We start from the raw sequence: 15,740 nt of genomic DNA on the forward strand, positions 1-15,740 counted from the left end.
TTCCGCCCACCGAATGCAACGAATTAAGTCGTTTGCATCGGCAAATGTAGCTATTTGCATCCAAGTTCGGAGGAGTTGGCACACCGAGGAGAACGATGCAGGCCGCTCAAAATTGCATTTGTAATAACACGTGGTCACTCACTCTCACATGAACTGCACCGGTTCCAGTCATTACTCGGCCTGATGGATGAACAAAAACAAACTCCGTTGGGCAAGTTAGAGACAGAGATTCGCAAGTGTAAATACGAAATTTATGAAAAAAAAACGGGGAGCATCTATTAAGTTCGTCACGCTTAAATAGAGAATTTTCAAACCCCCCTCCCCACCTTCGTACGGGTTTTTCATATACCTAATACATTGCTTGTCAGAATTTTACAAAACCCCCCTAATCTCCAGTAACATTTTAAAGTAAAACAGATTCAAAAAGCGCTTCAGAACCATCACAAAACTAAATTAAATTATTCTCGTTTTAAGACGGTTCTCAGAGCCTCCTAAGATCAAATTGGGCATTAATTTGTTTGGTTATGGTTAATCATCAAATCGACACCAACATTTCAAAAGGGCGTAACTGCTTTTGGAATCATCACCTTCTTTTAAAGCTGTGGATCATGTGTTATGATTTCCATGTTTTTCACAACAAGTACCAGATGGGAAAAACTCTCTTCTTTCCGACAACCACGGTGGTTTGAGTGTAAGGGAGGCAGTACGACCTACAGCTTTGAAAGAAGGTATTACTTCCAAATGCAGTTACGCCCTTTTGAAATGTTGGTGCCGAAATTAAGTATCGCAACGCCAATAAGCGTAACATGTTCAACTTGTTTCTAAATAGCTTTTTGGTCGGATTATCAAAAAATCGTGAGACCATGATTAACAACTTATTAACAAAACTTATAAGCCTTATAAGGTTGGTAGCTGTGTCTGTTTCGTACATTTTGTAGAGGAACCTCCAGAGCAGTTTGGAAACCTCGAACTGAGACTCCTCTGAGTTCCATCACCGTCATTGTATGTAGGTATGTGCGATCCGCAAGATATCAAACCGTGTTCATCCCCAAGTGTTGTTGGATCGCGTGAGCTTCAAGCCGCTGACTGCTGCTGCTGGCACCATTCGGAGTTTGTGTGCCCGCATGTTCGGATCGTCGCACGTTTAACGGGAGTTGTTTACAATTCTTACGCGTCCGTCGCGCGTGGTTTGCAATCGTTCGTTAACGAAACGTCACGTCGCCGGTCGAATTAAGTGACTAGTTCTGTTTCGGTAGACAGCGGTGGGTTTGCTACCGTCATAGCATAGAATCGTTGCATAAGTGCATTGAGGTTACCTTCGCGTTGAAGTTCCGTTAATTCAACATCGCAATGACAATCTACGGCAAATTGGTGCAAATAATTATCATCTCGTTTTAAGAGGAAGAAGAAATTGTTGTGGTTCTGCAACAAGAGGTGAACCGCTCGATCATTGGCGTGCGAACAGCTGTTTCCTGAGTTCAACAGCAGCGCAGCGGTGCGGCGCCTGACTGCGGTTGAGGTGCATTATGCGAGCTGCCGTCGAGAGGTGGTGATTCGAGCATTGATAGGTAATTTAATAGCGGTTGTTTTGCGGTGTATGATAGTTTAGTTTTTGTTTTGATCTGGCGAGTTGCACTGTATGCGATCAACGAATAATAATTAGCGTCTGCGGTTGATTAATTCTTCCGGTGAGTTATTCGGGTGAGGAGGTCAATCTAAGACTTCGGATGGTGGAAAACTACTTACAGCAACGTGATCGTTGTAATGAATGAGCGAGCATTGCAGAGATAGAATGATCTGTTGCAGGTCGTAATTACTTGTAGCTTCTAGGTTGGATTTGTGGGGCTAGTCATTCTATAAAAGCACTTGTTACATGAATACTCAGAATATAGTAATTGATCATTGGAATAGTGGAGGCTGGAGGATTTATGAAATTCACTACTACGTCTAAAATTGATACCAGAAGCTTTGTTTCAAACTGCCTAATGTTTTAAGCTAGAAATTTATTTATTTCTTTCAGAATAACTAACAATTTCTCCACGGATTCCTAAAGAAATTTATTCATGAGAATAAATAGGAAATTTTTCCTACAAGAATTCATTTAGAAATGTCTCAAGAGTTTTTTAGGGATATTTACAGAAGCTTATCTATTATTTCTTAGGAAATACGAGGTTGCTGAAAGAATACAGGGTGCGGCAGGAAAAAAATGCGAAAAGTTCAAGGCACTATTACACGCTAAATATGGAATATATAAGATTATTTTTTCATGACAGTGTTTCAGTCAATGTCGATATTCTAGCACTGAAAAATAAAAATAAACATATTTGATGTTTAACATGTGATAATGTAAGCCTAATAAGCGGGTATCAATAAACTGCGCGCCCAATGATCATTAGGCCGTTACAAATATTTATTTCCCTTTTTGTCCCACCCCAAGTAACAATTCGGAACCACTAGTAAGCATGCCATTTTAACAAGTGTTGTATAAAAGCGCTGACAGTTGAACAAGAGTATGTGTTGAAAAAAGCGTCGAATAAATATTTAAAAAGCTAAAACAGCAACTTTGTTCATCATTTTTTGGTAATTGAACAACTAATCGAACAAAAGTTTAACCCTCTAATACCCAACCCCGCCTTCAGACGGGGTATAGTTTGAGCATTTTTGTAATTTTTGTTTCGTGAAAAATCAATTTTTTTATATTTTTGACTGATATTTAGGACTGTTTTGTATATCTCAAAATGGTTTTTGTTGTATTTTAAAGCATATTTACATTTTTTAAAAATCATTGAAAAATTGATGTTTTAGTCACCTTCTAGAAGTCATTGTTTATTTTGTATTGAATCGCTACAAATACCATATTTTTAATTTTTCCCAAATCATTCCATCCTAGTTTTATGGTTTAAGGGAATCGAATACACTCTAAAATTATTTTCCTTAAAATTACACGGAAAATAAAATTTTTCATGAAAAAAATTTAAAATAAAAATATTTTAACAATAATCATAAAATCTCAAAATGTTTTCATCTCAAAAAATCCGTACCCCAAATAGGCTTTCAGGAAAAATATAAAACAGTGAGGATGTTCAAAAATAAAAATTAGAAAAATCAAAAACTGAAATTCACGAAATCAAGAATTAAAAAGAATCATCTTCCAAAACATGTTTAAATCGATTTTAAATGACGAAAAATGATATTTAGATCAAAATCAAAAATTTGGGTATTAGAGGGTTAAAGAAAGTTGTTTAGATATTTCCATCGATAGCCTAATAGTGTTGTAACAATGTACAAGCTGTTTCCGACACATTAGATGCCGTTATTCTACATATTATTCAAAGTGGAACAAAGTAGCTTAAACATACACACTTCGAAAAAATCTTGTAATTTTGTGTCATATAAGTGCGACATATAAAAGCAACACATTTGACGCAAAATTGTGTGCGATCTTATTTTTACAGGAAACGGAAAATGTTTGACTCATGTAATTTTACCGCAACAGCTCAGCGCGTCGGCTGCTTGTATACATGATTGAGAACTGTGCTATTTATAGCACCGAATATTGAAACAAAAAAATACAAAAAGTTCCATTCGGGAATCGAACTTCGATCCTCAGAGTGTCAGTTTTCGATCTTGCTCTCTCGGCTGACTCACCACGTTGAAGAGATGGCAATCGAAGATGAACAAGTTCTACCATAAACGAACTTGCCAGTTCGGCTGTCGTCACTGCTGGCGTGTATGTAGGTACATATGTACTGAGACAGCCGTCATTGCAGCCAAGCAGACAAAGCCGCCTTCTGATTGACTGAGCGTGGCTGTTTTCGTTTACCACTGCATCGGCTGATGGCAACGGATTGTCATTTCCAAGTTTGTGGCTCAGCTCGGTGTTAAATTTATGAGCGGTTTTCATGCTGTTTCACCTTCGTAATAAACAAATTTCCAATGCAGTTTGCAGTTTTCATCTGATTTTGTAAGGTACTGTTTGACAGCTCAACATCAGTAATCATTATGTTTCTGTAACATATCGCGTAAATTTACAGCATAGAGAATTAAATTATCAGTTCTATGATTTAAAATTATGACTGGAAGAACTCAAACAATATAAACTTAATACGTACGTCACAAAAAGTGTAAAAATGTGGCACATTTATGTTTATGTCAAAGCTTTTTCAGGCAGTTCGATCAATTGTGTCACTATTAAAATTGAGATTTTTTTAGTGTGTAGTTTAAGAATACTGGCTTAATCGTTTTGTTCAGCTGCTGATTAGCAGTGTAATAATATCACTTAATTAACATTGTTCGCCATGTTTAAATTTGTAAACATGGTTGTTGATTATGAACCTAATAAGAGCATCTACGGCTGCATATTATTTTACCTCAAACAAGAGCCTGGCAGGAGCTCTAAATCATTAAATCACACTTTAAAAAACAACACGACTTACCTTTCACACTATTTTGATTAACAGCAGCAAAATTACCGTGCTTAAAAACAGTAGCTGGCTCCTCTAACTAGCAGCGTCGAGAAATTTCCCCCCTGACGGTTCCTTCATCACGACACGGGTTAAGCCTTCCAATCTCGAGGGGGTTCAGGATCCACTTTTTATAAGAAGATTCACAAGAGGAGAAAACATATTTTTCCTCCGTACACGAAATCTAAGTTCCGGAAACAAATGACAAATAACTTTATTGGGTATAAAAAAAGAAAATATGTTTGAGAAATCACCAAATATGCAAAACAACACCGCACCGTAGCTAAGTGACCATACAACTACTATTAAGCTCCAGTAGCGCTGCTGATGATCAGAGCTTACCGAAAACTTTATTTACATGAACAAACGTTGCGAACATAATTAATCGAACATTGATCAGCTTCAGTGTTGATGTAAACAATTAGTCGAATAACAAAACTTAAGCGATGTTTAAGCAACGCATGAACGGCAGCGTATTGGGATCAATGTTTAAATACTGTTTCAAATCTTCCAATTCATGTGGTCCTGATTGGAGAAGAGCAGATGCAGACGGCAGTGAAGCAGTAGTTCCCGAGTTCGAGTCTTGTCATCGATGTGAGTTCTATCATAAAAATGTGATTGAAATGCGTTAATGTAGGTAAATATGGTCATATTTAATTCCTTCAAATTATTCACATATGAAAAAAATATGTAAAAGAAAAATAATTTTTGCTTTCATTCATACAGCTATATTGAAGAAACGTTCAAGAAACTTTTTGGCAACATTTGTTCAACCAAATGTAAACATTGAAATGATTGCCATGTTTTGATTGTATTGTGCTGGAATAATTGTCGTAGAAAGCTTGTTATTATGAACCAAGAAGCTAATGCGCTATAATTGTTTCTACGATCTTTGTTAGACGATTATACAAAAAGACATCATACAACTAGGTTTAATAAACATTGAAGAAAAGTTTCTGATGTATTTGTAAATAGTAAAAGGTTTGAACGTTGAACAACAGCTGTAAAACGATGGCACGATCATTGAATAAACATCACATTCACAATGTTTATAGAACGACTGTTGTTGAACAAGTTCTCCATTTCTGGGCTAACAAGAGTTGAACAACAGTTTTCTCTCAACTAAACCAAAAATAGTTCGACATGTGGTTTAACAACGCTGCTTTGAGAAACATTTCTTGGGACCACTCTTTGGCTGGTCGAGGGGGGGGATAAAAATAATAAAGCATTTATTCTGAAAAATATTAAAAACTCATCGGATTTGTTAAAGATATTTTGGCAAGACCCGATATTTTGATAAATATTATTTTATCTGCCCCCTCAAAATGCAAAATCCAGCCAAAAATGTTTGAAGGGGGGGGAGACAAAAAGTCAAAAATAAATTTGTATCAGCCTTAAACAAAATTAATAATATATATGTTATATTCATTAGGCCTGTCCAGCTTTTCAAAAATGTTCTCTGATTCTCAAATCCACCCCCATATTTTGATTGGCATCCTTAAAGAAGTAGCTAGTCAAAATTTGAGCCAAATCCATTGAAATTAAGAGGTGCATCAAATTAATTTTGTGTTTTACGACTATTTTTGAACTTCAAAAAATCATAACTACGCTAAAACTTGTCAAAACTTAATTCTTTCGGCAGAAATTGAAAGCTATACTTGTTTGCTACAACTTCTTCGAACAACGTGTGCCAATAAAATTGAAGAAAACATGTGTAATTATTATATTTGTAATCCGAAAAACCTTAAAAAGTTGATTTTTCGATAGATTTCGTTCTGGAACACCCTAATATACGTAATAAGTTGGATTTTTCAAAACGGCATCATATTCTCCAATGTTTTTTGGTTATTTGCTTCTTTGACATCAATGCTGTAGGAGTTGAGCAAAAATTACTAAAATTCGTGGAAGCCAAATTTGGCCTAAAAACTAGCTTTTCGGGTGCAATCACGCTTTAGCGCGCAAAAAGTGGCATCGCGTCAGCACTGACATGATAGCCAACACCTGTCATTACGCTTGTTTGTTATCACCCGTGATAGGGGGTAGCCAAGGCAAACTACAAGGAAGCAAAGCTACTACGTTCAGTACAATTTCGCGCCACAGCGTGATAGCCCCAAAAAACCAAGTTTTTAGGCCACATTTGGCTTTCCCGAATTTTAATATTTTTTGCTCAACTCCTACAGCATTGGTGTCAAAGAAGCAAATAACCAAAACACATGAGAAAATATGATGCCGTTTTAAAATATCAAACTTATTACGTATATTAGGGTGTTCCAGAACAAAATCTTTAAAAAAAAAAACAACTTTTTTAGGTTTTTCTCATCACAAATGTGATAATTACGCATGTTTTCTTCAATTTTATTGGCACACGTTGTTCGGAGAAGTTGTAGCAAACAAGTATAGCTTTCAATTTCTGCCGAAAGAATTAAGTTTTGACAAGTTTTAGTGTAGTTATGATTTTTTGAAATTCAAAAACAGTCGAAAAACACAAAATTGATTTGATGCACCTCTTAATTTCAATGGATTTGGCTGAAATTTTGACCAGTTACTTCTTTTAGGATGCCAATCAAAATATGGGGGTGGATTTGAGAATCAGAGAACATTTTTGAAAAGCTGGACAGGCCTAATGAATATAACAGTAACAAAACTAGCTTAAATTCGATGAACAACCAAGCCACACTGATCCAGAGCCATGTAGTTTCACATACTAGATGAAATAAGTACATATATTTGATGACACTGTAGAGAAAATTAAACATTTTGTTTTATCAGATATGAAATTTAGCGACCTGTGTACTTTTCCGCGGTTTGAAAATTCTGATTGTCTTCATCTTCAGGCGCGGCCCTGTATAGGTTAGCTACCAAAATGGTAAAATTTTCAATTAACTTTTCAGAAAACTAGCCTATTAGAGATCATGGAACGTTGAAACATAGATTGGTCAACGTGAAATGGACGAAAACGAGGTTTGAAGTTGAAAACCACTTTCGCATTTTTTCCTGCCGCATACTGTACTTCCTGAAAAACCTCCAAAAAATCTTTAAAATTTTTTTTCCAGGGTGTTTTTTCTTAAAGTTCCTTAATTTTTTTCTATGCATTCCACAAAGGGTTGGCCGAGGAACTTTTCCAACTAGTCCAACTAGTTCTCTAGAAATTCCTGCTGATATTTCTTAAAGAGTTCCTTCTTGGCGTGTCTGGGGTAGCCTAAAGGAGTTGAATGTACTGATGACCGGTCTTAAATTCATGGAGCAGCCAGACTTTTATCATGAGATAGCAACTTTTGTTGACTACCGAAGGAATTCGGCGACTTTAATTCGCCCTGCTACAACAAACCATCAGGTAGATCATGCTCTGCCGGAATAATTCTGCAGTCATAGGTAATCCGAGCGCTGATGGTGCGAGGATGCCTTCATAAATTTCTCCAGAAATTCATTTTTTAAATCTGCCGAAGTTTCTTCCAGAAACTCACCCGGCGGTTTTTTTTTTCAAAAACTCTTCCAAGGTTTCTTTAAACAAATTCTCCAGGAATTCCCTCATGAATTTCTTCAACGATTATTTTGTGTAAATTTCTATGCATTCCTTCGGAAACTCCTCAAGGAATTACTTAAGAAATTCTTTTAAGGATTAATTTTAAGAATTCATCGGCAATTTCTTCAACGATTCAGAGTTTCAGAACTTTCTACAGGGTCTATTAAAAATTCTTTGAAAGATTCTTTCATAAGTTCTTCCAGTGATTTCTTCTGAAAATTTGCTAAATATTCCTTCAGAAATTCGTTCAGGTATTTGTCCGCCAGAGATTTGATCAGGATGTTTCTAGGGAATCCATTGAAAATTCTGCTTGAAAGTGTCCAAGAATTTCATCCAGGAAATCCTGCAGGAATTCCTCCAGAGATTCTTTCGTTATTACTTTCAACAATTCAGGCAGGAATTCCTCCAGAGATTCCTGGAGGAGTTCATACACAGCTTCAGGATTTCCTCTAGATTTGCCTCCATGTATTCACCGATTAATTTATCCGGCATTTTCTCTTAGTGTAACTCTAATGATTTCAACACAGATTCTTCAAGAATTTTATTCAAAAATATTTTCTAGCGATCCCACGTAAATTGCTTTAGAAATATCATAAGACTATTTTCTAGGATCATTTCCAGATGCTTATCTACGCGTTTCTCAAGGTTTTCCTAAAGTTGTTTTTTTTTTTCAGAAATTCGTCCACAGATTTTTCCAGGAATGCCAAGATTTTTATTGAATTATTTCTCCAGGATTTGTCCTATGACTTCTTCAATATTTTTCTAGGAAATTTCACCAAGAGTTTCTCAAGAAGTTTCTCCAGAACGTTCTTGGGAAATTACTTCGTCCAGAGATTAGTTCAAAAGTACTTCCAAAGATTTCAACAAGGATTCTACTGAAGATTTCTGAAGGAATTCAGGGATTCTTTCAGCAATTCCTTCTAGGATTCCTTCCGGAATTTTTTTGGAGAGATATTTTTATCTCCAGAGAGCAAAGGATTTCTTCCAAAATTCTTCCATGGCATTTTCAGATATTCATCTAAAATTCTAATTTACAAGTTCTATAGGAATTTCTTCAGAAATTCTTCCCAAGGTTTCTCCAAAAATTCTTTGAGACATCCCTTCAGTGATCTCTGCGAAAATTTCCACAAACATGTTTTTTTTTATTTTAGAAATTGCTCCTGGGATGTCCTCATAGATCCCAGCAGAATTTTTATCAAATATCTACCCAGAGATTTTTCAGAAGTTCTTCCAGAAATTGCACGAAAATTACAGAAGAATTCTTTGAAAAATCCCTGCAGGAATTTCTAAGACAACCCTGGAGGAAGAATTATCTCAAGAAGTCCTGGAGACACTCTTGGAATCTCCTAGATTTTTTTTTTAATTTCCAGGAGGAAGACTGGGAAAACTCAGAAAAAATCTTTAGTGGCTTCTCCAAAGAAATAATACTTGAGAAATTTTTGGAGGGACATATGTTGGAGATCTATGTTTTTTTTTTAATAGTGTGTTTTTACTTCCGCTAGTTTAAAACTTTGTCAAGCTATGGTTCAACAAAAAGGTGCCTCAACAAGGGAACGCCAGAGGGGCGTGTTCGAAGAAATAAAGGTGATACCGAAGGGATACCTTCCGAACCTTACCAAGGGATCTCGTCTTGCAGAAATTGCAGAAATTGCAGACTAAGGTACCGGTGAAATTATTGAAGGAACCCGTTAATATATTTCTGAGTGATCCCAGGAAGATTTTCTGAATGAACGCTTGGAGTAACTCCTAGAGATAACTCTGACGGAATTCTCAGGAAAGAAAATTGTTTATTAAACTACTACCTGAAGAAATTTCTGAAGGAAATCTTGCAGAAACAGCAAAAAATCATGAAGGAATTTGTCTATTTCTTTGTAGAACCACAGGAGAAATTAAAAAAAAATTGAAGGGATCTTTGAAAAAATACCTGGAAGAACTGAAGGGCGCTCTGCAAGTATTCATTGAAAAAAAAAACTAAGCTAAGGAATAGATTCTGAATTAATTTGTGCTAGAATTGTTGAGAGATACTTTGGAAAAAAAATGATAACAATAAATCCAAAGCAATGCATGGAGGAACTGAGGAACACCTCAGGAGAAAATCAAGTATGGATAGCGAACCACTTGGGCAGCGGCCGGTATTTTGGGCACTCTTCGCTATAACTCAGTCAATTCCAAACCAATTGACATGAAATTTTGTACACGGCATCGCGTTAAAAAAATGTGTTAATTTATTCAAAACTGGCTGAGTTATAGCAGAAAAGTGCCCAAAATAAGACCCCTGCTGAGATGGTTCCACTTCCCTAATATTTTTTGAAAAAGTGACAAGAAAATTTCCTGAAATTGTGAAGTAAACCCCTAAAGAAATTGCTGGAAGAATCTTCGAATCTTTGTGAAAAATTCTTCTAGGATTGCATTTTTTTATTTTGAAGAAACGTTTGGAGAAATTCATGAACAAATTCCTGGATAAATTCCTTTAAGAATTTCTTTGTTTTTGGAAAAATCCAAAAAAAAAACTTGATAAAAAAAAGCATTCTTACAATATTTGTGGAGGAATTGCTTCAGAAAAAATCCCCAAAGTATGTATTGCGGTGTCACTGGAGGTAATTACTCTAACTTTCATAAATATGCATTCGAAAAAGGTCCTTTGTAAAAGACCAAATTGTCTAAAATATCATTTGAAGGGCCCATATAGCCGGTAAACGCACGGGTATTCAGCATGACCATGCTGAGGGTGACGGGTTCGATTCCCGGTCGGTCCAGGATCTTTTCGTAAAGGAAATTTCCTTGACTTCCTTGGGCATAGAGTATCTTCGTGCCTGCCACACGATATACACATGCAAAATGGTCATTGGCAGAGGAAGCTCTCAGTTAAAAACTGTGGTAGTGCTCATTGAACACTAAGCTGAGAAGCAGGCTTTGTCCCAGTGAGGACGTTTCGCCAAGAAGAAGAGGAGGATCATTTGAAGGTGTTGAATGCATCTTTCCTCGTAAATCTGGGTCCTGGTCTACTGTGCATATCGTCGGTTTCCTGCAATAGGGGCACAACTCAAAAAATGTGAATTTTCAGAATGAGCGTTTGAAAATTGGCAAACTTGAAGCACTTCCTACAAGTTCACTTATTTCTCTCATTATTCGACAAAAGTAAACGAATTTTGATTGTTGTATCATAGAAAGGGGCTGAAGGACTATCTGTTTCATGATTTTTAGATTACTATTTTTCATCGACTATTGAAAAAGTTGACTGATTTTGAGTTGTGCCTTTATTGCGGAAAATTGGTGAAAATTCAAAAATCTCGCGTTTCTCAACGAATTTCGGAACGGGTCTTTGTGAGATGAAAGTTTGCATAGTTTTTCATCATTTGCCATCAAAATCTCAAAAAATGACAAATTTTGAGGTGTGCCCCTATTGCAGGAAACCGACGATATGGCACGCTGGGCTTAGACTTTTCCTGTAGCCAATGGTTCGGGGCCACTCTTTATATTATTATGTGATTGGTGAAACACCGACCAACAACATCCCATTTTTCTACCATCGAATTCGCAACAGGACGGGTCAGTTTCATTACGGTGCAATACCTGGCTGCTGCAAACGTTCAACGAACTTTTCCAAAAACGCAGTCTGCAGCAGCTTTCGAAAGTGACTATAATTTTCTCTCGATCTTTCGCAGCAACCCACAAACTGAAATCATGACTACACTACACAGGTCGGACAGGCGTATGACGCAAGTCTGTTGCAATTATTTGGGATGGGAGCAATGTGGTGTGTTGGAGAAGCGCACATGTGCAAAATTATCCAGCACATCGTCAGGCGAAATTAATCAATACGGGTCATCAACATATTACGAGTTTGATGATGAATCTATTCTAGTGTATTTTTCTTAGGAATTTCTAAGATGTTTGTATACAATGTGATTAGACTTCCACCAACAATCGCCTAGCTCCTGTATGTACTTATTTTGTTCCATGGTAATTATCTACTCTTGTTAGATGCTAGCTAAATGCACTGATGTGATTTTCCAAAAACTAGACACCGGGCACCGATAGTAAAAAAATACGCTTGATCTGGCTGCTACCGAATTCAAGTACAAGAAGATAATTAAAGGTGTTCCATATTTTTGTTACGCTTCCGATACTCGAATCATGCCAAAGCATTCATCACGGCCTGTGTTTGCGTAAGATTAAGAATCAGAGATCTATCGCATCAAAGGTTTGTCTGAGGGGATTACCAAAACTGAGCCTACGTAATTTATGGACAGCGCCCATTTAAATACATTACGAGCAACAACTGTTTCGTTTCAACTCCAAAGGAGTGCACAATAAAATCCGACATGACCATACATCACCAAATTCCTAGGAATTTGACACCTTCACTTGAAATTACCATCAATCTTTTGTCACATGCATGTGATAATTTGCTCGAGAAGGAAAGATCTGTTTAGAATCAGCTAATTTAAATAGCGTTTCAGAGACACAATGTTATTGTTCGTTTGACTCATAGAATAGGAACCAGTTGGTTGTTGCAGACGGGCGGTGATAATCAAATACAAAAGTGTTAACTAACCGAATAATTGTTGGCAGCTTCCGGGAATAGTACTTTTGCATTTTTTTTCATGACTACTTCTTTTTGTTATTTGTTATTGTCCATGGGACTTGAGTTTTTTTTCTGATTTTGTGCTTTTCTGCACAATTCCACTTCAAATCTGTTAGAAAGTTCTTTGCCTATCATAGCGTTATTGTAAAATTTTGATGAGGCGCCATCCACAAATTACGTAATGCTCTAGGGGGATGGTGGAAGTCCGCCCGAGTGTTACGGCCCATACAAAAATTTTAGGGGTTTCATACAAAAAAGCGTTATGGAGGGGGAGGGGGGGTCAAAAAATGCCGATTTTAGCGTTACGTATTAAATGGATGCTGCCTGATTCAATTAAACATTTTATAAAATTTATAGTTCTCATCAGCCAACCTCAGGCACATTATTCATTAACTATGGGTTTGCATTCAAAGAACAGATTTCACCCGCGATTTCAAAACTGATTTCGCCTGGAAACCTTTCAGAAAATTCACAAGGTATTTTCCTGCGATTTTTTCCGCGATTGTTTTTCAAGATTCCCATTAGGATTTTTTCCAGGACTCCTCCATTTGGTCCTTCCTAGGGTTTTTTTGGGTTTTCTCCTGGAATTCCTTCAGGATTCTGCCAAGATTACCTGTAGGACTATTTTTTTTCCTAAAATTCCGGGATAACTTTAATAATTTTTCCCGGGATTTCTTCATTGATTTATCCCTGGCATCCTTTGAAGATATCTCGGATTTTCTTCCGGTATTCTTTCAAGTATTCTATCCGAGATTCATCTAGGATTTTTTTCCAGGATAAACCTTTTGTAAGTCGCGCGGCTGGCCACCACTTCCAGCAGCGCGCCGATGCTGTGTACAGTGCCGAATTTAGGCTTCGGGGGGCCCGGGGCAAACCCTATAAAGTGGGCCCCCAACATCAAGATTTTTAAGATTTAACTTTTTTTCTTCAATGTTGTGTATTTTTCGTATTTTTAGTTTTTCAAGTTCTTACGAACACGAATGTTGTTGTTTTTCTGATAATCACCCGAAATGGTATGTCAGACGTACGTAATGACTGAAGTTCATAGGCACAATTTATGTTGAAAAATGGACAAAATTTAATTGAGTGGAACAATTGCGAAAAAATCCACGTAGTTCTGATGTGGATTGAACTCACGTCTTCCACAGACGTCTTTGCTAGACAGGGTGCGTTAACCAACACCGCCACTGAAAAGGTAACGGTTCTGTGAAGTAGAAAGCCAACCTGAATCAAACACTCACCACACACCACGTTCTTCTTCGCAACTCACCAACTCCATCGGTCCTTAGATGCCTACTCCCAACATTCTCTGATAAGAATTTTTTATTTAGGATTGCAATAATTGCAATAATATTCTATGAGTATTTCAAGATTAAGATAAAAAAGGTAGGACACCAGGGGAAACTTTAGCAATACATTCTCAAAAACATAAGTGAAACTCTAAATATAGAGATGTTAAACCGCAGTTCTGACATGTTTTTTGGAAATTAGAACTGCCCCGAATTTTCGAAACATCTTCTGGAATCATTATCTTCTCTTTTGCAGGATAACATCTGTACTCAATGAACTGATGCAGATAGGTACTAAGCAGTTGTTTTCAGAATGTAATTGTATAATCAATGGACTGATTTTAAAGTTACTCCGCAAAACTTCTTATAACACTCTGTGCTTGAAGACGTTCTTGTGTAGAAACAGTAACTCACAGAAAAAAATCTACTGAAGTCATTAAGAACTTTCAAGAGGTTTTAGAGAAACTCGCGTATTTTAAAATAAAACAAAATCTTCGATCTATCTACTAAAATGTTGAATACTGTTATGCCTATCTAGAGATGAATTTGCTGCAATCAAGCATTACAACCGATCTCTCAAAATAGTCATTTTTGGAAAAACACTTCAATTCCAAACAGTTGGATTATTAACCCTTCAGCGCGCGCGCTGTTGTAAAAAGTACAACACTACCAAAAAACCTCGCTTTTTGTATACAGCGCGAGCGCGGGGCAGTTTCAGTTGTTTGATGGCGCGCGCGCTGGAAGGTTAAGTAGGGTAATTCATGTATTTTGGACAGGCTGAGGACAACGTTGGAAAAAATCGTTCCCTAGCTTCCTCAAATGGAATTGATTATTTTGCAAAGTTGCTATTACGCTTATAATATGATTGTACTTTGCGTTCCTGGTGATAAAAAGCTTAACGAACGCATTTTAAGCTGAGAAAATCACAATTTCCAATCGCCTGTTAGAATTGCATTTTGGACACCGAATATATGTTTTGGACACCCTCAGGTATATATAATTTGGACAGGGCAATTATCACCATTTTTAGCCATGAATACTGCTTTATCATGAAAGTAGCATAAATTAACAAATATTTTCTTGTAAATAATCAAGTTTCTTCGCTTAACAGGCAACTATTTTGATAACTATTACAGTTTTTGTTAAAATCGAGGAAATATCGCCAGACCCACAGAATACGCCTCCAAGTATGCAATCGCACAGCATTCCCATGTTGTTCGTCAGATGACCAAAATATATTTACAGTAGAAAACTTGTAATATATTTTGGACACCACCTATTTTAAGCGTTCTAGATGGATGTTAAGAGATTGGCTGCCTAATGCTTCACTACTGAACATTTTTCATTGCAATAAGGCTTTTAAATTTCTTACAATTATCAATTCAACGATTTTAAGGTGAATATTGTATTTGACTGTGAAGTGTATGTCGTCTTGCATACCTGTGCATTTGAGGGGTTTCAGTGAAATAATTTACATTTTTGATAATTTTGAAGTAAATTCTTAATTGTTAAGCGTATTTTCAACGTAAGTCATCAGAATAGGGTCTGTTTGATCCAATAATCGATATTCAGAAGTATCTACTTTTATTAGCTCTCCGGAACAAGACATACATCGCAGTGCATGTCCAAATTATATTTTATACCCTAATTAAAATATTGTTCTTAGGTCAATCGAAAGAGCTAGTTTGTTTGTTTCAAAATATAAATCGACCAAACAGTTTTATGATTTTAGAGCTCATACCGAAAACCAAATCCCAAAAAAACTTCAAATCCAATCTCCAAAAAGCTCGAGTGCTTCAAAATTATGATATTTTGGATTTCGATTAATTTATGTATATGGATACCTTTGAACCCAATTATAACCACCCTAGAACTTG

At 36.5% G+C, this 15,740-nt stretch overlaps 1 protein-coding gene across 1 annotated transcript in view; it reads left to right on the forward strand.

Moving 5' to 3' along the window:
* Positions 1–1,071: 1,071 nt before the first annotated feature.
* Positions 1,072–15,740, forward strand: part of LOC109421862 (uncharacterized) — a 79,707-nt gene continuing 65,038 nt past the window's right edge. The window contains exon 1 of the mRNA XM_062845563.1: positions 1,072–1,568. The gene's annotated coding sequence lies outside the window, so the exon portion shown is untranslated. The remainder of the gene's footprint in view (positions 1,569–15,740) is intronic.

The sequence above is a fragment of the Aedes albopictus genome, chromosome 1 (assembly GCF_035046485.1).
Source record: "Aedes albopictus strain Foshan chromosome 1, AalbF5, whole genome shotgun sequence".
Classification (NCBI taxonomy): domain Eukaryota; kingdom Metazoa; phylum Arthropoda; class Insecta; order Diptera; family Culicidae; genus Aedes; species Aedes albopictus.